Below are 25,358 nucleotides of genomic sequence, written 5' to 3'. Positions count from 1 at the left end.
GTTAGACCGCTTTAACAAATTCCCTTCCCTGGTATGAAAGTATATGCCTGGGACAGCCGTGACAATAAATAATTTTGATTAGTTTTTGGGCAACTTCAAGTGCAGATTTTGTTCGCAAGGGATAAGCTTCCGCCCATTTTGAATAGTAGTCCGTAACTGTGAAAATGTATCGATGGCCTTTTCTAGTACACCGAAGAGGTCTTGTGAGGTCAATCCCCAAGAGATCTCACACTTTGTTGACCTTATTATATATATTTTGTATACCTGTCCTCTTTAACAGGTGTCTGCATACAGATTTGATTTCGGCCAAGACCCACTACATTGACCACCTCTGCATAGCATCTTGTGTGTGCATGCCATTCCAAACACATTATATATGAAACATGCTATATACCTTCTATACTTTGGCCCAAGGTCCACCCCCTCCATCGATAAGCAGAATTTGACCATCCATCATGGTGACATGATGCATGGCTAGTCCTTAAGGTATTGAAATGTAAACTGAGGTGTTGTGTCACGATCACAGACAGGCAACATTAATCTGATGTGTGTTCAAGGCAGTACTCTACAGTCCAGTCATTAAGTGGGCATCAATATAGCTCTATAAGGGCCCATTCACACTTAAAAATGCTAACGCAAACACTGAGCGATTTTCTGGCGTTTTTCCTAGTGATTTTCTAGCGATTTTTCACGGTATACAAAGCGTTTTTCCAGCGTTTTTTGGCTCATTAGCCTACAAAACTGTTTTCTTTTGATTTGATTGGCTGAGTGGATGTTGCAACACTCCTATTGGCTGCTGGAACTACACTGTTTTGGAATAAAAAGCAATGTACAGCTGGAGTGTTTGTGGGTTGTAGAGAGGAGCTGAAAGAGAGAGAGGGGAGTAGAGTGAGTGCTCGTGAAATTTGCAGGCATTTGCGGTCTGTAGGGAAATGGGACAGGTTCTCTACTGGCATGCTGAAGGTGTTGTCTGTGTGTGCCTTCAGGAACATAGTGTGAATAGTAGCGAGGGGGTGGTTGAACCATATATGGTACATGGTCAGCTGAATATTGACTCCGAAATGAGTCAACTATGCCACTTGAACTGCCTGTGTCAGGGGACAGGTAACTGTCAATGCAGTCCATTATTGATTTACGTACAGCAAATTGTTTTTCTTTTGGGACTTTTTCTAAAGTAGGTAGTATGCTAAGTAAAAATTGGAAGCATGGGCTTTGTTGCTTTCTTTTGAGCTCCTCAGAATTCTGCATTTATACAACTGCTTGATCTATTGAGCTCATAATTTTTTTATCGTACTCAGCTCTGGTTACAGGTTTTGCATTTTTTTTTATGTACGCTTTGCAGGCTTTTTGGCCTGAACAGATTTGTTCGATTGATTTGAACTCATAGACATAGTTGAGGGGCTGGGACATATTTCAGTACCACTTTGGACAAGAGCATTGTCACTATCATCACATGAAACGTTAATAACTTCGCTATCAAAAATGTCACGCTCGGTGTCAGTGGAGTGTCTTGTTTCACTGCTCTCCGTGGCAACCTGAGGTTCGATGCTGTCTTCAGTCCTAACAAGCAGACAATAAAATGTGTAAGAAACACAATAGATATAGTAAAAAATAGGCATTCATCTACTTGTACAAAACTTACTCTCTCGGTTCCTGTGAATGACGTAGAAATTGCAGTACACCATAAAACATATTTTTTAACGACTGGAAGCACCAGAGTCACTTCGACTTTCTTCTTCATCTTTCATTAATTCTCTGCGAAATTTTTTTTGATATTTTTCCACCTCTTTGTAAGCCGTATAACTATAACAACAGAAACAAAATTATTGTTTAAAAACTAATATATACAACTATGACAGCTTTCAAAATAATACAAAATAATAAAAACTTTCTCTTTTTTCGAGGTTCTTGGCAACAGGACATTCTTATGCCAGCTTGCACTTTGAATACAGACTGGGTAAAAGCACAATACACTACATCGTGATAGACACCTGCCGCCAGCTTTGGATTGCCCTCCACAATGATTATCTACTGATCCCAAACAGACAGCGGTGGGAGGAAATTGCACTGGAATTTATGAGCAAGCATGGCTTCCCGAACTGCCTTGGTGCTGTAGACGGAAAACATGTGCGATTAGTCATGCCACCATCTACTGGCAGCCTGTATTTCAATTACAAGAAATACTTTTCTATAGCGATGCCAACTTGAAATTCCTGTATGTGGACGTAGGGTCATATGGCAGTAGTAGTGACTCACGAATATTTCAGCGGAGCAGATTTTGGGTCAAGCTTAGCATGGGACAGCTGGACATACCACCACCCCAACCACTTTCCAGGAACTGAAGAACCTCTTTATGTTCTTGGGTGATGAGGCGTTTGCTTTATCAGAGCACGTAATGCGACTACACTCACAAAGAAATCTTGACCACCTGAAAATTGTGTTCAACAAGTGGCTAAGTTGCGCCAGGCGTGTGGTGGAGTGCGCCTTTGGTATTATAGCCAACAAGTGGCGCATTCTCCACACAGCCATAATGCTGTCACCGTCAAATGCCGTGACTGTTGTTAAAGCAACCTGCGTGCTCCATAACTATGTGCGAGATATGGATGGAACGCATGCTGAGGATGACGGCCCACAAATCGTGCCTTTTCGCACCCTTCCTATCACATATACGTGAATCTAACTCTGCTCTGCAGCTAAGGGAGCTATTGAAGGCCTTCTTTATGCGTCCACGTGAGGATGTTCCTCCAAGTGCCCCATCAAGTAGCAATGTTTAAGCTATATTTTTACTATATTTCTACTACATTTAAACTGACCCATTGTCTTTTCTTTGTTTGCAATTAAAATTGTTAATTTTTTCAACTTTTAATCGGTTTTCAGTTTTCTATTTTAGTGACTTTTTTTTACTTTTATTACCAACTGGCTGCTGTACTGTCTGAAACACACCTGAAAGAAGCATACAGCAAACACTGTCAGATCTGTCAATAATGACAAAAACCCCTGATCTGCTTCATGCTTGTTCAGGATCTGAGGTTGAAGATTAGCAGGATAGCCAGACAATATACATATGCAGATATACAGTACATATCTCTTTTCTCAGTGGCGTAGCTACAAACCTCTGGGCCCCGATGCGGAATCTGGATGTGGGCCCCGATGCGGAATCTGGATGTGGGCCCCGATGCGGAATCTGGATGTGGGCCCCCCCGCAACACCCAAAGCACACACATATCCGAATCCCTATAGCTGTGCATGGCATGGCTATATCAATTCAGCTTTCCAGCAGCATGGGTGCCACGTTCAATTTGCAAACATACACAGCACTAAGAGGAAATAGGGCAATTAGTAGCAAGATGCCAGTCTGAAGGAAAATAATCGTTATGTGCGCAGCATTCACCAGATAATAATCATTATGTGCGCAGCATTCACCAGATAATAATCATTATGTGCGCAGCATTCACCAGATAATAATTGTTGTGTGCAGCATTCACCAGAAAATAATCGTTATATGGGAGCATTCGCCAGAAAATAAATGCTATGTGGGAGCATTCACCGGAAAATAAACGCTATGTGGGAGCATTCACCAGAAAATAAACGCTATGTGGGGAGCAGTCACCAGAAAATAAACGCAATGTGGGGAGCATTCACCAGAAAATAAACGCTATGTGGGGAGCAGTCACCAGAAAAAAAACGCTATGTGGGGAGCAGTCACCAGAAAAAAAACGCTATGTGGGGAGCAGTCACCAGAAAAAAAACGCTATGTGGAGAGGAGTCACCAGAAAAAAAAACCTGTACAGATAAAAAAAAATTCACTCACCTGAGCTCCGCGACGTGCAGCCAGCCTTCCCCGTGCAGCTCCTCAGTGACGATCCTCTCCTGCAGCCAGTTTCTCCCGCACTGACAGGCAGAGTGCAGGGCTACGGGAAGATGGCGCCCGAAGCCCTGTACTGGAGACACAAATAGTCTCCAGTGCAGGGCTTTGGCAGCCATCTTCTCGTAACCCTGCTCTGCCGCCGGGAGCCAGTACCTGGGGGGGGTCCAGGCCCCCGGGCCCCTCCCCCGGCGACAGTTGCGACCACGGGCCCTACGCCAGTGTCTTTTCTTTAGAATTGCCCTTACACCTGCTTTCAGCTTTTAAATCTGCTGCTAATGTTATCCTATGTGTCTGTGCACACTGGAGCAATGAGGTTTTGTAAAAAAAAACAAAAAAACATAGCATTACATTGGGAAGAGCTTTTGAAACCTCTAGCGTTTGGGCGCTAGAGGTTTCAAAAGCTCTTTCCAATGTAATGCTATGATGTTTTTTACAAAACCTCATTGCTCCAGTGTGCAGAGACACATAGGATAACATTAGCAGCAGATTTACAAACTCAAAACGCTCAGAAAAACTCCTCTGGTGTGCACCAGGCCTATAAGGATCAAGAGGATTGTATACTCACTCTGTGATGATCCGCTCAGCTGGCTGCACAGGCAGACAGCTGTTTGTCCATTCCTCTAGTCTGTGGGCTGCAGGTCTCTGGAACAGAGACCTGTCTTTTCATTGCAAGTTTCTGTTCTGTTCTCTTGCTGGGGAATTTGCATACATTCGTTATGCAAATCCTCTACCTGCCTTCTTTGATGACTGGCACTATAAGAGCTTTATGTTTCCCAGAATGCTTTGCTGGTCATTTCCCTTCCTTGCTCAGTTCCTGATGGACACTGCTGGAGTGTCAGCCATTGCTATCTAGTATAGTTAATTCCTGGGGGTTGCTTTTGGCTCCCCTTCTAGCCCAGTCAGGTTGTATTATCTGTATTGCCTGTTCTGTCTTGTCTTGCCTGTTTGCCATTGTCCTGTCCCTATGGTGGTTGACAGGAAATGGTTCTGATCTATGTTCTTGGAGTATAGCTGGTGCAGCGGTTGCTACCAGCTATCTCTTCTGTTCTGTTTCCTGGGATCGCGCTAGCTACTTTGTGCTAGCGCTGGGGATCCTTCTGTTCTGTTTCCTGGGATCGCGCTAGCTACTTTGTGCAAGCGCTGGGGATCCTTCTGTTCTGTCTTGTCGGTCGCGATTGCGCTGTCACCAACGGCGGTTGATAGCGAATCGTTCTGTCTTGCTGAGATCGCACTAGCCGCTAGCGTTAGCGGCTGTGGATCTTTCTGATCTATGTTCCTGCTTGGATCACACTTGCTCTGGCGGAAGAGCGGTGGATCCTTCCTGCCTAGTTCTTGTTTTTCGTGTGTCTGTCTTGTCCGCTGCGCTTGCTACAGGCTCGGTGAGGTAACCGTTAAAGGGGAACTTCAGCCTAAACAAACATACTGTCATTAAGTTACATTAGTTATGTTAATTAGAATAGATAGGTAATATAATTTTTTACCCACCCTGTTTTAAAAGAACAGGCAAATGTTTGTGATTCATGGGGGCTGCCATCTTTGTCATGGGGGCAGCCATCTTTTTGGTTGAAAGGAGGTGACAAGGAGCAGGAAACACAGTTCCAAATGTCCAGTGTCCTGATAACCCCTCCCAGCTGCACACGCTAGGCTTTAAATGTCAAATTCAAAATGTAAAAAGAAAACTTTGCACCAAAACAGCAGAACGAGAGCAACAACATCAGAAATCCCATCATGCTTTGCACAGCATCAGGGGAAAAAAGCCCGGGCAGTTTTCTTCTATGCAGCTAAAAATGAGGCTTGGATAAGAGAAACAAAGTTCTGATGCTGTGAAACTGTTAAAGAAACATCAGGCCTTTTCAGTGCTGCTGAGTCGATTTTTAGTCCGGACGTTCACTTTAAGCAAGCGCTCGCGTCCCCTGTTTCATGTTTGTCTGTTTATGGTTAGTTAGGCGTGCTTGTCTCTATTGTGCTTATCACGTGGAGATCCCGCATAACCGCTTGCACTGTTGCGAATGAGTGCGGTGTTTGCGGTTAGCTAGCGGTTGTTGTTTTCCGTATCTCCTTATTGTATTTGCTGTGCCTTTGCTACCCTTGTATTCTATTCTGTTCTGCCTTGTGTCACGTCGCGAGAGGTGCGATCGCGTTCCTATTTCGTATCTGCTGTTGTGTGTGCGCGGTCGCGGAGTGGCGACTGGATTGGCGCACACACATACAACCTATCCCTTTTGCTCAAACTCATTCACTATCGCCTCTCTTGCGATTGCATTCTGCGCTTCGTACAATTCCTGTCTGGCACTTGTGGAGGTACAGAGGATTGGTTCCTCTGCACTCCCCAGCGCCATCTGCCGACAGGAATTTCCCTCTACAGGTGCGTAGCACCTTTTGCTGGGTGCCTGCAAATTATACGCTTGTGGAGGATCTACGCCGTGTCAGCGCACGCGTTGTGCGCTGATCACGGGGAAAGTTCCACAATCGTGACACACTCTTTGCATTTTTCTCACTCTGTGGCAAAGCATCCCAGTTGCCCTCAAAAAGGTCTTTTGCAATATTACCCCATACACACAGTGTTCCTTTGTTTAATTTATATGATGAAGATCCCTTCTCATACAGCATTGAGTGCAGCTGGACCTTCGCAATCAAATCCTCACTGCAAAACCAAGCCATGGTTTGCTCCTGCTGTACTCACTCCTAGCTGCACGCTGGCTGTCTCTCCTGACAGGAAATGTCATCCGCACAGGAAGTTTTATGAGTAAAATCGCTGGAAAACCGCTTTTTATTTTGAACAGGCCAGCGTTTTGTAAACGATTTTCCAGCATCCCTATTCTTAACATTAAACCGCTAATCGCTCTGAAACGCTCAAAAAACGCTGCAAGCAACGCATTTGTGATTCAGCAAATCACAAAACGCTTAAATGAGAACCATTCCATACACTTTCATTGTACTAGCGGTTTTCTAGCCACTAGCGTTTTTACGGCGATGCGGAAATCGCACTGAAAACGCTCTAGTGTGAATGGGCCCTAAGGCTAGTATTACAGTGGAGAATGAAATGCGTTCCATGCACCAAAAATAACACAGTGATTCAGGATTGCAACTCTAAATCTTATACAAATGTTTTTTCATATACATTGAGGGCTACAGTCAAATAAATATATGCTTCATTAGTGCTGTTAAAAAAATGCATTTCCACGACATATGACGCAACCTGCATTGCACAAAGTGAATGTCTATACAAGGGCGATATAGTAAGCTGGTTTATAAAAAAAAAAAAAAAAATTTCAACCCCAAGGCATTACTGTAAATCCAGCCTAAAGCAGGGTTCCCTCAACTCTTCAGCTCACAAGCTACATTTGAAAACTCCACCCACCAAACAAAAGTTTCCATCTAAAAAGGTGCCAGCACCCTCTCACTTTCCTACGTGGACCAGTGATCTTAATGTTTGCTGCCTCCACCCAGTATATGCAGCTACATGTACCCTCACTACTTGTAGCCCACAGACCCCATCATATACAGCCATCTCAGACCCGACTTTACCACCCACTATCATAGTGAGCAGAGTAGAGAGGGTGTTACACTCAGAGCAGCCAAGATTAATCTTCAGCTATAACAACCAAACTCTCATCTCTGTGACACCTGTAGAAGCGCATGTAATTAGAGGGCATCAGACAGGAGACTGGACTGCACATCTGCTGGAGGATCCCTGCAGTGAGATTAGGTGCTGGTTTAATTGCTTGGCATTCAGTTTGACTTTGGGGTTCTCATCTCATAAACAATATTGAAATACCAAGAACTCAGTGATTGAACACATTGTGCACCACAGACATAAGGCTACTTATGGCATTACACCTGTATGAGCAAGAGGAACAATGTACAATACATAGTTGCACTTAACAGAAAACTGCGGGGGATATACATGGTCTGCTGCTGCAACACTATGGTATCATAGGAGGAAGAATTAGGGCAACACAATTATAAGTGATTGTTAACTATAATAGAATCAACACAGTTTAGTAGTTCATAAAAAGTGAACTGTCAAAAACTTTGACAACTTTAAAGAGGAACTCCAGTGAAAATAATTTAATAAAAAAAGTGCTTCATTTTTACAATAATTATGTATAAATGATTTAGTCAGTGTTTGCTCATTGTAAAATCTTTCCTCTCCCAGATTCACATTCTGACATGTATTACATGGTGACATTGTTACTGTGGGCAAGTTATGTAGCTGTTTCTAGCTGCTCTGGCTGTTACAGACAGCTTTAAACAGCCATTTCCTGTCTGTGAACATTGTTACATTGTGGCAGTTTGCCCAGAGTACCGCGGTATTCAGTGCCTCTTGTGGCAGGGGTTTCAGCACAAAATCAGTCACACAGCGCCCCCTGATGGTCTGTTTGTGAAAATCATTCTATTTCTCATGTAAAAGGGGGTATCGGCTACTGATTGGGATAAAGTTCAATTCTTGGTTGGAGTTTCTCTTTAAAAACTTTTATGGCCTCTTCTAAATTTTTAACTGCCCTCCTATTCTCCATTAAAAAAAAAAAAAGTTCGCCATCTGTGTAGGAAAAAATACATTACATAGAGCCACTATTGTTGGTTTGAAAATATTGTCAACTGTAGCCATTCAACAACCTAAAGATTTTACTTTGGTTAAAATGAACCTTCCAAGTAAGTTACAGTTAATGTCAAGTACCCATTCTATATGCATTTTAATACATTATAACAGCAGCAATTCTAGTCACTCACCCTTCTCCTCCACGCTAAGTCATAAGTCATAGGTCCATGCCACCTTTAAAGAACTTTTTTTTTTTAATTTCCGGGGCCAATGGGTTTCAACCTCCAAAGCTCAACATCCAGCACTGTGTCGCAGGGCCTCCCTGCATAAGGTGATTTATGAAGAGCAAACCCAGTGTATATAATGTGTGCACACTGACCCTGGAATCTGATAAATATATACACACAAGAGATTTATACAATACAAAATGCAGGACACAAAGAGCAAGCAAGCGTAAGGTCAACAAGCATAAATCATAACCAGGAGATCAAACAATACCAGTAATCGCTTAGGCAAAGAATCATTGATAATACAAGCACAAAGTCATACACAGGAGGGCTACAGAGCATAGGGATGCAGGATAACTAGAAACTTCCCCAGGAACTCGGAACAGGATGGCTAGAACAAGGAACAATGAGCTAGCAACAGGTGAATGTTCAGGTGTGTCTTAAATACCATGCTGGGAGATCATGTGACAGTCCAGTCTGTGGAGAAATACCATTCCTAGAGGAGTGAGCCCTCTGCTGGTGGGCAGAGAGAAGTTCATGCTGCCAAATCCCTGAGAACAATGCCATCTGCTGGTGAAACGTTTTTAAAAGAATGTCCAGGGCCAATGGGTTTCACCCTCCAAAGCTCAACATCCAGCACTTGTCGCACCCACAGTAGTGTAGCTATGGCGTAATCGAGCTAGATTTTTTAATAAACTGCATGGAGATTGTGCGCTGCACATGAAGCAACGCACAAACCCGCAACAAGGCAGAAATGTCACTGATTAGGAAAGAACTGAAAAAACCAGGAATAAAGAATAATGGAGATTTTATTAGTAATGATACAAAGTAATATGCTGTGCATTAAACTCATGCACAGCAACAATGAACAATATCTAGCAGGCAAATGTATTCAATAGGCATACATGCACAACCACAATGATCAAGTATGAATATGAAGGTGATTTATGCAGAGCAAACCCAGTGTATATAATATGTGCACACTGACCCTGGAATCTGATAAATATATACAATATATACACAAGAGATTTATACAATCTGAAATGCAGGACACAAAGAACAAGCAAGCGGAAGGTCAACAAGCATAAGTCATAACCAGGAGATCAAACAATACCAGTAATCGCTTAGGCAAAGAATCGTCGGTAATACAAGCACAAGGTCATACATGGGAAGGCTACAGAGCATAGGGCTACAGGATAACTAGGAACTTCCCCAGGAACAATGAACTCGGAACAGGATGGCTAAAACAAGGAACATGAGCTAGCAACAGGTGAATGTTTAGGTGTGTCTTAACTACCTGCCGACCGTCCCAAAGGGCGTGGCTGCGGCAGCAGCCCTAGGACCGCCTAACGCCAATTGGTGTCAAGTCCTGGGGCTCTGTTTTGCAGGAGATCTGTTTTGGAGCATCTCCTGCTCGGGGCGGGGGGGGTTGAGACGGAGCTCCGTCCTGCCTTCAGTCTCCGAGCGGCAATCGCTGTGATTGGCCGGCTGCGGGGAGGGAAGGAAGGGAAATAATTTAAAAAACAGTATTTTTTATAAAAAAATAAACAATAATATTTGTAAAAAACTAAATAAACACAAGGGGGGTGATCAGACCCCACTAACAAAGAGCTCTGTTGGTGGGGGGAAAAAGGGGGGGGGGATCACTTGTGTGCTGTGTTGTGCAGCCCTGCAGCTTGGCTTTGAGGCTGCAGTGGCCATTTCAGCAAAAAATAGTCCTGGTCTTTAGGGGGGTTTAACACTGCAGTCCTCAAGAGGTTAAATACCATGCTGGGAGATCATGTGACAGTCCAGACCTCCTAGCAACAGTCTGTGGGGAAATACCAATCCTGGTGGAGTGAGCCCTCTGCTGGTGGGCAGAGAGAAGTTCATGCTGCCAAATCCCTGAGGAGAACGATGACATCTGCTGGTGAAACAAAGGTAGTTCATGCATGACGTCGCCAACAGTTGCAGATTGTGACAGATTTCCTCTCTATTTAAAAGTACTTCCTGTATGTATTTAGAGTGTTTCTCCTGTCTAATTCTCTTTCATCTGTGACTATCGTATTTTTCGGACCATAAGACACACCCAGATTTTGAGAACAAAAATCAGGAAAAAAATTAACAAAACCTATGTGTGTCTAAGGTGCCGGGGTTGTTATGGACTCTCCCCCCCCTCCCCTCCCCCACCAAATCGTTTCTAAGCTACCCTAAGCTCTGCTGCATCCTACCACTTACACTTATGTGCAGTGCCAAGCATACAGATAACTGGGTTACTTTTCATCAGTATGTGCCTGAAAGAGTTAACCATTCTACTAAATAGTCTATCTCCAGTCAGGACCTAGTTGCATAGAATAACCCTCACTGATAAGGAATTAGTCATAAAAAAACTCTTGCTTGGCAAAGAGCAGCTTTTGAGGGCAGGGGAGAGATAAGGTTATAGATTTTTGGCTTTTGTAACACAGAAATACTGTGTCAGTCATATGAGCATTAAACCTATCATACAGCCATACATCATACAGCATTAAACCTACATTTTTTGCTTTAAAAGTAAACCTGAAGTGAAAATAAACTTAAAGGAACACTGTTAAACAAAGCAATTTTGTGGCAACTCCATTAATGAATCTAAAAACTAGAGAAGCCAGCATATATTATTGGTGGGCAGTGTTTTCTTTTTCTTCATGTACCTGAAAGTCAGCGTCTCCTGAAGACACTGATAGCTCTTGTGGAAATATCACCACAGAGGCTGCCAGCTGCTGCGCACCACCTACACTGAAATGTATTCAAAATGGTTCTGCCCGCAGAATGGAACACTTCCACCCTCCTTTGAATCACTTGCTATGCAACAGGAAACATCCAATGATGCGGCAGTGCAGTGGCGGCTCCAGGAAATTTTTTTAGGGGGTGCTATGCAGGTGCTGGACCAATTTCCGGGGGAGCTGACGACCTGCGGCGCGCGAAGCGCGCCGCGCCAAAAATGGGTGTGGCCACAACCTGCGGCGCGCGAAGCGCGCCGCGGCGAAAAAATGGGCGTGGTCATGACCGGATGAGGGCGGGGCTAACTGTAATTTAAAGTGAACCCAGGGTGAGAGTGATATGGTGGCTGCCATATTTATTTCCTTTTAAACAATACTAGTTGCCTGGCAGCCCTGCTGATCTATTTGGCTGTAGTAGTGAACTGAATTACACCAGAAACAAGCCATGCAGCTAATCTTGTCAGTTCTGACAATATTGTCAGAAACCCCTGACCTGCTGCATGCTTGTTCAGGGTCTATGGTTGAAAGAATAAGAGGCAGAGGACCAGCACGGCAGCCAGGCAACTGGTATTGCTTAAAGGGAGATAAATATGGCAGCCTCAATATTATTCTCACCTCGGGTTCCCTTTAAAAGTGCAACGCAAAGACAGAGGGCCCAAGTTTTGGTGACCCTTTTCCCAGAAAATTCACATAATTGTGCAGGTTTTCTCAAGAAAATACACGTAATGTGAGCAGATTTTAACAAAAAACACGTCCAATGACCCCAATATGCACAATCGTTATCAGATATGGCCCCAATATGCACAATCGTTATCAGATATGGCCCCAATATGCACAATCGTTATCAGATATGGCCCCAATATGCACAATCGTTATCAGATATAGCCCCAATATGCACAATCGGTAGCAGATATGACCCCAATATGCACAATCGTTAGCAGATATGACCCCAATATGCACAATCGTTATCAGATATGGCCCCAATATGCACAATCGTTATCAGATATGGCCCCAATATGCACAATCGGTAGCAGATATGGTCCCAATATGCACAATCGGTGGCAGATATGGTCCCAATATGCACAATCGGTGGCAGATATGGTCCCAATATGCACAATCGGTGGCAGATATGGTCCCAATATGCACAATCGGTAGCAGAAATGACCCCAACATGCACAATCGGTAGCAGATATCGCCCCAATATGCACAATCCGTAGCAGATATGACCCCAATATGCACAATCCGTAGCAGATATGACCCCAATATGCACAATCCGTGGCAGATATGACCCCAATATGCACAATCCGTGGCAGATATGACCCCAATATGCACAATCCGTGGCAGATATGACCCCAATATGCACAATCCGTGGCAGATATGACCCCAATATGCACAATCCGTGGCAGATATGACCCCAATATGCACAATCCGCATCACCTGAAAAAGAAAAGAAAAACCCATTTACTCACCTACAGCCAGAAGACCTTCTTTCCCGACCTCCCGTCCCGAGTCCCGACCTCATTGTGGCGCGCAGCGCCCGCGCGCCCACGATCCTCTTCCTTCCCGACGTCACGACGAGACTTCCTGCCTGCATGCAGAGAGCAGGGCTACGGGAAAATGGCCGCCCGAAGTCTGCAGAACAGGGCTCCGGGCGGCCATCTTACCGTAGCCCTGCCTGCTGCTCCGTGCTGCCGGTGTGTGAACTGACTTGGCGTCTTTTAGACGCCTGAAGTCAGTTCACTCCAGGGGGTGCTTTGGGGGTGCTTGGACAATTCTAGGGGGTGCTCGAGCACCCCCAAGCACCCCCCTGGCGCCGCCACTGCGGCAGTGTAAGCGTGTGTACAGAAGTACAGGACAGGCACAAAAGGAGGGATTGACACTTGCTCCTTTTACAAAGTGTTGGCCAGGCGAAATAGGAGTGATAGCTGTTGTCTCTTGCTCCTAAAACTATCTTACTGTGACAGCCCTGTGACTTACGTTTGGGTGTGGGAGGCAGGCTATAGACCACTCCTACAAAGGTGGACTATTCCTGTGTCAACCGCTATCTATGGCAATCTTTCTTCCAGGCACACAGATAATATATGCTGTGTGTCCTTTATTTAAATTGTTTTTACCTTTATTTTTGATTGGAACACAATTGCTTCTTTGATAGTGTTCCCTTAAGAGATAATTGAATATGTAGTAAAGATGATAAATAGAACATTATTAGTATAGAAAAAAAAGTGTCATTTATATTTTATGTTTCTTAGCTTCATTTTTAAAATTACATCAGGCAGTCACTGGTACTGTTTAGAATCCGCACTCTGCTTTTTAAGGTGAAAAAGAAGCAGAAGTAACGACTCTTTGAACTTCCCTGCACCAAAACCATACAATGTATTTTCTCTCTAATAGATAAGAGGCTTTTAGCATCCGTTTACTTTTCAGGAAACTGGCACAAATTAGGCTTTTTGACATTTTTTTTTTGTACAGATTACAGTACTCAAGTTTTTTTTTTAACTCTCGCTGTACTGTAAAAAAAAAAAAAAAAAAAAAAAAGCAAGGATGGAGGGTGTGTCTTTCAGATAATTTCTTAGTAGCGTTAGTACTAAATGTGTGTGTTTCTCTCATGTCACATGTCATTTCACGCTTTCAAAGAAAGTAAAAAAAAAATCTTCGATTTATTAAATCAAATTTCAGGAGTAGTAGGGTAGATACAATTGTTTATCTTGATTTATTTTCATCTTGGGTTTCATTTAAACATGTCCAAGCACCTGATACTGTTTTGACTGTATACCCTTATCCTGGTCCTGGCTGGTTAGACCGAGTGGTGAGCAGTGTTTCTCCTCTATCTATTGCAAAAACATATACAGTGGAGGAAATAATTATTTGACCCCTCACTGATTTTGTAAGTTTGTCCAATGACAAAGAAATGAAAAGTCTCAGAACAGTATAATTTCAATGGTAGGTTTATTTTAACAGTGGCAGATAGCACATCAAAAGGAAAATCGAAAAAATAACCTTAAAGAGGAGCTGTTAGGTATAGGGTCTCAGAGAAAATAAACACATATATCAGTAGCTAAAGATTGGCTGTACTTACATTACATATGCATTTCACTGTCCACGTTTGGATTTCACAGAATTTGTATATAGTATATGCAGAGATAGATGCTCCTGACAGCTCATGGCAGGCTCCATGTTTGTGAAGCCAAATGTGTCGTCATGTCCTGCCTGCTTCTGATCACAGATAAGCTGGTTCTTGAACAACACGGTGTGCAGTGAATATTAATGAGCCATGTGGCTAGGAACAATAGCTGACTCCTGCAGTGTAGTCTGCCCGGAGATTTATCAGTGCTACGCTCTGGACTGATTACACAAGCTGCTGTACCGTCTCATTAGCAGCCGAGGGGAGGGCCCCAGAATGCTTTGCAGTTTAGCTGCGGCTTGCGTCTTTATGGGTCTATAACAGACATTAAGATAAGCACACATCAAAGGTAACTGAAATGTTTATCTTCACTAATGGCTTTTGAGCTTCCTTCTAAACTGTTTAACACAGGAGAATAGAGGTTTAAATTAGCTTCTGCAGCCTGACAGTTACTCTTTAAACAAAAGATAGCAACTGATTTGCATTTCATTGAGTGAAATAAGTTTTTGAACCCTCTTACAATAAAAGACTTAATACTTAGTGGAAAAACCCTTGTTTGCAAGCACAGAGGTCAAACGTTTCTTGTAATTGATGACCAAGTTTGCACACATTTTAGGAGGAATGTTGGTCCACTCCTCTTTGCAGATCATCTCTAAATCCCTAAGGTTTCGAGGCTGTCTCTGTGCAACTCTGAGCTTGAGCTCCCTCCATAGGTTTTCTATTGGATTAAGGTCCGGAGACTGACTAGGCCACTCCATGACCTTAATGTGCTTCTTCTTGAGCCACTCCTTTGTTGCCTTTGCTGTATGTTTTGGGTCATTGTCGTGCTGGAACACCCATCCATGACCCATTTTCAGTTTCCTGGCAGAGGGAAGGAGGTTGTCGTTCAGGATTTCACGATACATGGCTCCGTCCATTTTCCCGTTAATGCGATTAAGTTGTCCTGTGCCCTTAGCAGAAAAACACCCCCAAAGCAAAATGTTTCCACCCCCATGCTTGACGGTGGGGACGGTGTTTTGGGGGTCATAGGCAGCATTTTTCTTCCTCCAAACACAGCGAGTTGAGTTAATGCCAAAGAGCTCTATTTTGGTCTCATCAGACCACAGCACCTTCTCCCAGTCACTCACAGAATCATTCAGGTGTTCATTGGCAAACTTCAGACGGGCCTGCACATGTGCCTTCTTGAGCAGGGGGACCTTGCGAGCCCTGCAGGATTTTAATCCATTGCGGTGTAATGTGTTTCCAATAGTTTTCTTGGTGACTGTGGTCCCTGCTAATTTGAGGTCATTCACTAACTCCTCCCATGTAGTTCTAGGATGCTTTTTCACTTTTCTCAGAACCATTGACACCCCACGAGGTGAGATCTTGCGTGGAGCCCCAGAGCGAGGTCGATTGATGGTCATTTTGTGCTCCTTCCATTTTTGAACAATCGCACCAACAGTTGTCACCTTCTCTCCCAGCTTCTTGCTAATGGTTTTGTAGCCCATTCCAGCCTTGTGCAGGTCTACAATGTTGTCTCTGACATCCTTGGACAGCTCTTTGGTCTTTCCCATGTTGGAGAGTTTGGAGTCTGCTTGATTGATTGATTCTGTGGACAGGTGTCTTTTATACAGGTGACTAGTTAAGACAGGTGTCCTTAATGAGGGTGACTAATTGAGTAGAAGTGTCTAACCACTCTGTGGGAGCCAGAACTCTTAAGGGTTGGTAGGGGTTCAAAAACTTATTTCACTCAATGAAATGCAAATCAGTTGCTATCTTTTATTTAAGGTTATTTTTTCGATTTTCCTTTTGATGTGCTATCTGCCACTGTTAAAATAAACCTACCATTGAAATGATACTGTTCTGAGACTTTTCATTTCTTTGTCAATGGACAAACTTACAAAATCAGTGAGGGGTCAAATAATTATTTCCTCCACTGTACCTAATGATTCTTAAATTATACATAGCATGAGCCTTGACAGATACAGGTTGATAGCGTAAAGAAAAAAATGCTTACTGAGTGTCGTTACATATCTTACCCACAGAAAGGTGTCAACTTGTATGTGTATTTTTCTATGCAGATATACTCTTTAAAGGAAACCAGAGCTTAGTAAAAAATAAGTGTTATACATATCTGGGGCTTCCTCCAGGACCATCCACACGGATCGCTCCAACGCCGCCATCTTCAGCCTTCTCCAGCTCCAGTATCGGTTCTGTAACTTCAGCCAGTCGCGGCCAGTCTGCACAAGAGAAAAGCGCGCCCTCTAAGTATCTCCCCTTGCGTCAGACTGGCCGTGACTGGTGGAAGTTATGGGACCCAGTACCAGCACAGTAGAAGACTTAGGACGGCGGCGTAAGAGCAATCTGTGCGGAGGAGGCTGGAGGAAGCCCCAGGTATAACACTTTCATTTTTACTAAGCTGTAGTACACTTTGAAGTAAACAAGAGATCAAAATAAAGTAGTGAGATAAACAATTGTATCTGTCCTACTACTCCTAATTTTTTTTTTTTTTTTAGATATGTAAAGGTTTTATTTTATGTATAAATATTTACAAAGCAGACATAAGTGACTATGCATGTCACTATATATACACCTGTCTATCTCATTGTGCCACATGTCAACTTTAACTGAAGCTCATTTTCCTTGCTTTCCTTTCATCAAATTCATCTATTATTCTTTCCAAGTTTAATTTTGATGCTCTCTCTCTTATTGGTTAACCTAGCCAAGCCACATAAACTTTCTTGCCCCATTGTGCTCCTTAAGTAGCTTTTTATGATTTTCAGTTTTGAAAATGAATGTTTAGCAGTAGCAACAGTAATATAGTAGTAACTGGTAGTGTTAGAGAAAGCAAGATTGCTGCACAGACTTCAGGAAAACTGGATGATAAAACACAGTGTTCCACTATTAGCAACTTTGTCAGAGCTTCCATCGTGACCAAGCTCGAAATCTGAGGTTTAGGACAAGCTCTGAACAATATAAGTTGTAGAGGAAAAGCTGTTGAAAAGTCAATGTTATAATACTTGACAAGAGTTTCTGCTTCTTTTTGAAGGCTTTCATCAGATGCAGATGCACGTGTAGTAGGCAGAATGGCTTTAAATCTTTTAACTGTATTGTTTAGACCGCTAAATCTATCCTGCAGCTGGTTTAAAATTGTATCTAAGGTGCAATAGAATGCATTCTTTGAAAACTTTTTTCAGCATCTGCTAATCGTTCATCCTCACATAATTCATCAAACTGCTTTTTTTTCAGTTTACTTGTTTTGTCTAACATGACAGATACACCCCACTGCCTTGAAATCTCAGTTGCATGCCTTTTGGTCCCCTCATAGTTGTTTCTTAAATTGGATATGGCCTTTACTGCATTTTTCAGCAGTTGTATTTGCTGCATTTTTCAGCTGATGCAATGTTGATTTCCCTAGCCTGTAGACACTTTGCTATATGGTTGACAACGTCAAGCATCCTGGATTCCAAAATGATTATTACAAACCTGAAGGAGCCAATTTTCCTCTTCAAGCCTTCACTGTAGTTGCTGTGTTTTTGGTCAGATGAAGAGCCTTCATGATGTCATTGTAACAGTATCTCAATGCTACAATGGCATTATTTTGTGAAGACCAACGTGTTGGACACAACCTTTTTAAAGTGACATTACTGTGAGACTTGAAATCTGAGCCAATTTGGGACAGTAATGCCGAATGCTTCACACTATCATCAAAGTATAGTGTTTTTTCCATTATATCATAAAAATTCCTAATTTCCGGGATAGACTTCAGAGTCATTAAGTGCAAGATGCAAATTGTGTGCAGCACAATGTATATACTGTGCAGAAGGTTCCCTCAGTAATATTCTTGCTTGTACTCCGGAGTAAATACCGCTCATATTAGCATCTCTGTCATAGACTTGACCTTGGCAGTGTGCAATATCTAAACTTTTCTGTGCAATACAATACTGTTTTGTTTCAAGACCAGCAGCTGTCTGGTCACTTACAATATGAAAGCCAAGAAAATATTCAGTAATCTTGATTCCAGTTATGATTCCCTCAGTATTTGTTTCAATTGTGACACAACGGAAGACTTAGCTTAATTGATCCCTTTTGAAATGTCTTGTTTTGTCCATATCGCTTACTCTAGCCTTTTTGACATGAGTTGAATGATCTCATCTTGAACTCTGTGGCTTCAGCATGTCAAGCAGCCTCTGCAAAACAGGGTCAAACTTAGCCAAAAAGCTAATCATAGACAGAAATACTCCAGTTTTGGGTGCTCCTATTAGTTCTGAATTTCTGTCACAATGTCAATTTTAACGTGAGATTAACGACTTTCTTGGACCTTTCTCTAAAAGTTTTTTTGACGTAGCATTTCCTCTGCATTCTTTTTATCCATTCTTTCCTTGATTCTAAAGTGCTGTATAACAATACAAGCAGACATGCTGCTGTGAACTTTCATGAGCATGAACAGCTTGGCTTATGCCCGGTACCCACCATGCAATTTTCCGTCAGATAGATGGGTTGACAGATATGTCAGGTCCGATATGATTTCCGATCGTTTTTCTGATCGATTTGTATAAAAGTGATCAGAAAACACCAAAATCAGATCAGATCTGTTGGAAATTAACATCCTATCTAATGGAAAATTGTATGGTGTGTACCAGGCATTAAATCACGCCAGTCTCCGAAACCATTTATCCAAGTTGCAGTTGAACAGCTGTGATCACCAAACACATGGCTCACAGCACACTCTTAGGTTAATAGCACAATCACGATCTCTGTATTGTGATACCAGCCTTACTTTTTGTGATGTAAATTTTGAGTGGAAAAACCACATCCTCCTTGTTTCTCATCTCGAGGAAATTTAATTACCTGAAGACATGATCCCTGTGAGATTATGAACCTTTTTGTCTGACTGTCTTTTATATTTGCTGAAAAAAAGTCCACGGTGTGTAGGATACATGGTTTTATCTGCATAAACTTCCTGACTCACTACTTGTCTTTAAGCTGTATCAATACAAATGTCCTCAACCAAAATACATTCTGAAAATTGGATCCAAACACGTTCAGTGGTTAAGTGTCTTAAAGTGAATTCGTAAGCATTGGTATGAAAAAATTTGAGGTCCTGCTTCATTTTTTGGGATATTTTACTTGTATCGGCCATGATTTGTATATAATGCTTTGCAATGGCATCGGATAGCAAAGCAAATTTTCACATTATTTGCACGAAAATTTGCATTAAATGCATGGTTATTGGAAGTTGACGTGTATCGGCCGCCATTCGCTTATAATGCTCTGCATACCTTTCCAGGTTATAGCCTGATCTTTACACGGAGTCTGATCGCATTTCTCCAGGGTCGGGGGAGTTAGCATCACAGTTTGAAAAGAAGATCTTCCTTATGCCTTCAAATATTTTTCTATTTAGTTTATTAACAACTACTTTATATTATATATAAAAAAAGCAAAAATGAAGAAACACAAAACCGAAGGAAGGGTACGTTGAGAAAATCATTTGGCCCAACGATTTAAAAAATGGTTGTGATTGCGGAGATGTTAAAACCACAATCAGTCCTTGAACGGCTGAAGCCAATATAGTCTTGCCATAACTTCATCACCACCGGGGACCTCTACCACATATGGCTCTCTATGCCCCCCCTCCCCACATCTCAAACACCGGCCCCCAGATGAAAATCTCCCCATACATGCCGGTGTACAATACCATTTGGTAATTATCTTATATTAGCTGGATGGCTACATGAGATCTTTGATCTAATAAAAGAGCATTATAATACGGATGGTGCCGGTCATCTTTATTCAAGTTGATAATATTTGCAGTGCTGGTAGACGGACCGAGGCACATCCATCTGGAAGCAAGGAAGGGTGCCACACTACTCAAGATTACGTAATTATCTCATATTGTAATAGTTGTAGGTCACTGTCCGAGATTCCCATTGTTGTGGCCCATTGTCCCAGACAATGGGCCACAACCCCTCCAAAGAACTCTGCATCAGCTGATCCCATTTTTGTCACTCTTCTGGCAATTTACTATGATACATATCATTTATAAAATCATGCATGACAGATATAACTTTAGGAGGGTTTTTTATTAAGGATCATTATTTTTTTCTATCACATTGATTTCTCTTCTGAGCGGACTATTTTTTTTTTATATAGCTATAAACTTGTAACCTCCACCAGCTGACCTTATTACTCCCAATGTTGGGATCAGTTAACAAGTTAGGTATTTGCAGTTCTTTGCTTCCCAAAAAATTGATTAAACACGACTTTGGGTTCAAACCTGCAGCCATGAACCAGGATAAAGGTAGACATGGGAGAGAAACCTGGATCTCCCTTTATTGCAGACATAGGAGAGAGCCCTGGATTCCCTTGCCAAATTTTGATCATATTAAACAAAACCTTAAGGGCTGGAACCCACAGGAGCGCTTTTGGCAGCGTTTTGGCAGCACTGCGATACGCTAGCAGTTTGCCAAAACGCTGGGCTAATGTTAATGGATGGGGCAACTTCCACAGGAGCGTTTGCGTTTCCCAGAAACGCAAACGCAGGACCTGCAGCATTTTGGGAGCGTTAGCGCTTCAATGTAAAGTATTGAAACGCTAGCAGAAACGCTCAGCAAACCTAAACTGAGCGGTTTTGCTAGCGTTTTGCGGTTCAGCACACTGTAACAAAATGAAAAATAATTCACAGGACCAATCAGGATAAAAACGCAAAACGCTAGGCACCCGCTGGGGAAAAAAATACAATGTTGCAAAACACGACCAAAAACGCGCATGAATCCGCTTGCAAACCGCTCAGACAAAACGCTAGCGGTTGCGTTTTGCGTTTGCGGTTTTCAGTGGGTTCCAGGCCTAAGAGTTGGGGTTATAAGTGAATGCGCTGTCCCCCTTAATTTTCCCTTGATTGTGGAGAGATGCCAACTGAAGATTTCTTCAAAGTTTATTATTTCATTTTCTAATGTGGGCCAGATTTTATGTTTTATTATCTGAGAGGAGTGCATTTTCCAATCAATAACTCTAGATGCTCTGATAATAGGTCATTATGTCTGGTGCAGCTATACCTCCTCTTCTCTTATCTCTTGAGATTGTTTTATAACTTTTTCTACGCTTATATCTGGCCCAAATAAAATTTTGAAATAGAACCTGCCAATCTTTAAATCACTTGCTAGAAAGGGCGATGGGGAGGCATTGCATTGTAAATAAGATTTGGGGCAAAATTAAAGTTTTTATAATTGCCGTTCCACCTGAGGGGCTAAAAAAAGGGCATTCCCAGCCCTTTAATTTACCTTTACATTCTTTAATCATATTTTTATAATTAAGGGCATAAAGGTTATCGATATCCCTACATAAGGTTATACAGAGGTAACTAAAGGATTGCTTCCAAATAAAATTATTAAATCCCTTTATTTTTTTCTATAGTTACACATTTGCTGCCAAGGTCGAGGATTATATACTTTTCTTTATTCATCTTGAAATTGGAGCAAGCTCCAAATTCCTCAAAGAGAGACTGACACATTCTTAACCACTTGCCGACCGCACGCTTATACCGTGCGTCGGCAAAGTGGCAGCTGCAGGACCAGCGACGCAGTACTGCGTCGCCAGCTGCAGGCTGATTAATTAGGAAGCAGCCGCTCGCGCGAGCGGCTGCTTCCTGTCAAATCACGGCGGGGGGCTCCGTGAATAGCCTGCGGGCCGCCGATGGCGGCTCGCAGGCTAAATGTAAACACAAGCGAAAATAATCCGCTTTGTTTACATTTGTACGGCGCTGCTGCGCAGCAGCGCCGTAAGGCAGATCGGCGATCCCCGGCCAATCAGCGGCCGGGGATCGCCGCCATGTGACGGGACGTCCCGTCACTGGCTGCACAGGACGGATAGCGTCCTGTGCAGCCTCGATCGCCGGGGGGGCCAGGTAGGAGAGGGAGGGGGAGGATTTCGCCTTGCAGGGGGGCTTTGAGGTGCCCCCCCCCCCGCAACACCCAGGCAGGCAGGAGAGATCAGACCCCCCCTGCACATCATCCCCATAGGGGGGAAAAAAGGGGGGCAATCTGATCTCTCTGCCTGCAACCTGATCTGTGCTGGGGGCTGCACAGCCCACCCAGCACAGATCACTCAAAACAGCGCTGGTCCTTAAGGGGGGGTAAAGGGTGGGTCATCAAGTGGTTAATGACTCTGCCGAGTCTCTTAATATCAACAATAGGTCATCAGCATAGGCTAAAGATTTAATATTTTTCCCCGCAACTTCTATCCCTTTTATCTTTGTTTCATAATGGATTCTTTGCATCAAGGGGTCCAGGCAAATATTAAACAGGCGTGGGGAGAGCGGGCACCCTTGCCTTACCCCGTTGCTGACAAAAAAGCGTCGGGCTATATGGGAATTAATCGTCAATTGCGCTTTTTGGTTTGAGCATAGAATTTTTATCCTCTTGATGAAGTTTGGACCGAGGCCAAATCCATCCAGGCAGCCAAAAACAAAGTTTCATGAGATACAATCAAAAGCCTTTTCGGCGTCGATCGCAATCATGACCGCCTGTGCGCAGTATTATATGCGACCTTGGCAGCATTGCTTGGTCTCAATACTGGAAACAAGTTCAAAGACAAACAGGGATAGCCAGAATCTCCTAGTAAAAAGGTAAGAAGAAAATGATCAGTAAGGTCAACATGCCATGCTCAGCCTCTCTTGCTACATGCTCATGTAGTGTTTTGAGCGCACTGTCATGTCAAAAGAGGACTGAACTTTGGTCCCCTTTTGACTTGGCAGTGCACCTTCAAAACACTCTAGCGTAGGCCGTTACTGCATGAGCATATAAGAAGATTGCCACACTCAGCCTCTCTTGCTACATGCTAATGCAGTAACAGGGCCTTCGCTAGAGTGTTTTGAGTACACTGCCATGTCGAAAGAGGAGCAAAGTTCAGTCTTCTTATTACATGGCAGTGCATAGGAAAAAGACTAGCGTAGGCCTCCCTTACTACATGAGTGTGTAGGAGACTGGCACACTCAGCCTCTCTGGATACACGCTCATGTAGTGAGAGAGGCTTATGCTAGGCTTTTTTCTGCCCGCTGCCATGTCAAAAAAGGAGCAAAGTTCAGTCCACACTCTTATTAAACTACCATTTAGAAATCAAGGCTTTCTCAGATTCAATTAATACATGTGTATGCCTAAAGAAGTAAAAAAAATGGACATAATACAAAAAAAAATACATCCCAATGACACCTGTATATGTAAACTTACAAAGTATGCATCCTGAATGCATTTGGCCTGCTTCAAAGGCCTCATACAGCCGACAATTTTTTAAAATGTGTGCATCATGTACACAGCCTGGATACCCAGTGACAACGTTACGGACTGCCTTTTCAGGATCTACAACCACTTGTATATTAGTAGAGTGGTAACTTTTTCTGTTGCTGTAGATATGTTCTTTGTTTTTGAGTGGCAAAAGGGGGACATGTGTACAATCAATAGCCCCCAACACGTTAGGCATCCCAGCGAGGCGATAACATTTTCATTTTACATCAACCTACTCCTTCCGATATTAAGAAAATTTTAAGTGACGCCTCACATCCAGGACGTTTGTTATTTGAACATCTGCCTTCTGGAAAACATTTTAGAATTATAAAAACGAAGACAAATAGATTAAAGAACAGTTTTTATCCTTCGGCCATTACTATGTTAAATGCTGCTAAGTGGTCATGTTGATCCGATGGGTGTGTGCAATGCAATGTATGTAGGAATGGAATGTTACCGTATATACTCGGATACAAGTCATGTATAAGTCGACCCCAATATTTGACCCTTTTAAACAGGAATTTATTAATTACTCAAGTATAAGTCTGTACAGCAAAGTTAAGGGCTGTGTGGCCCTTCTAGCAGTGTGGCCCCTTTGTCCCCCTGGCTGTATGGCCCCTCTAGTAGTGTGTCCTCTGTGTCCCACTGGCTGTGTGGCTTCTGTGTTCCCCTGGCTGTGTGGTTTCTGCTGTGTGGCCCCTGTTTCCCCTGGCTGTGTGGCCCCTGTGTCCCCCTGGCTATGTGGCTCATGCTGGGTGGCCCCTGTGTCCTGCTGGCTGGGTGGCTCCTGCTGTGAGGCCCCTGTGCCCCCCTGCCTGTGCAGTCACTTGTGGGCAATAGCTATCCCATCTCCTCTTCCCAGCAGTGTAAGCAGACAGCTTGCTAAAAAGCCCCCCTCCCTCCCACCACCATGCAAAGAGGCCTCTTCTCTCTACCTCTCCCCCCTCTGTGTGATCTCTGAAGCAGAAGCCATCACTCACTGAGATATCCCGGCGCTGCAAAGCAGACAGTTTACTGAAAATCCCCCTCCCTCCCACCACCACGCAAAGGAGCCTTTTGTCTCTACAGTATCTCTCTCCCCTGTGTAATCGCTAAAGTGGAAGCTTCTCACTCACTAATCCATCCGAACGCAGCCCTCTTCTCCCTGTATTCACGCTGGGCTGTATGTATAAGCTACAGCGATGTCATGTGATACATGAAGTCACATGACATCGCCGGGACCCGTAGCTGTGAGCTGATGCACACACAGCCCAGCCAGCGTGACTACAGGGAGAAGAGAGAAACGCTTGGATGGATTAGTGAGTGAGAAGCTTCCACTTTAGCGATTACACAGGGGGGAGAGATAGTGACAAGAGGCTCCTTTGCATGGTGTTGGGAGGGAGGGGGATTTTCAGTAAGCTGTCTGCTATGTATTACAGGAAAGTGGAGAGAAAGAGGTGCCTCCCCTATTCCTGGCTATAAGTGGGGAAATTTTGGACTATCTCGAGTATAAGGCGACCCCCCCACTTTTATACTTTGAGTCAGTCCAAAATTTCTCGACTTATAGCCGAGTATATACGGTATGTTGTTTTGCTTTTGCTGGAAAATTGCACTTTAGAATTTTGTTG

At 43.2% G+C, this 25,358-nt stretch overlaps 1 long non-coding RNA gene across 1 annotated transcript; it reads right to left on the bottom strand.

The window, feature by feature from the left end:
• Positions 1–24,940, bottom strand: LOC137547963 (uncharacterized). The gene is made up of 3 exons (XR_011026650.1): positions 24,867–24,940; positions 1,643–1,803; positions 1–1,560 (listed from the first exon to the last, which is right to left on the bottom strand). It is a non-coding gene; the product is annotated as an uncharacterized lncRNA (long non-coding RNA).
• Between the last annotated feature and the right edge of the window lie 418 nt (positions 24,941–25,358).

Source organism: Hyperolius riggenbachi, chromosome 1 (genome assembly GCF_040937935.1).
Source record: "Hyperolius riggenbachi isolate aHypRig1 chromosome 1, aHypRig1.pri, whole genome shotgun sequence".
Classification (NCBI taxonomy): Eukaryota; Metazoa; Chordata; class Amphibia; order Anura; family Hyperoliidae; genus Hyperolius; species Hyperolius riggenbachi.
The sequence above is the reverse complement of the archived record's forward strand: the minus strand, read 5'-3'. Positions and strand labels throughout refer to the sequence as shown.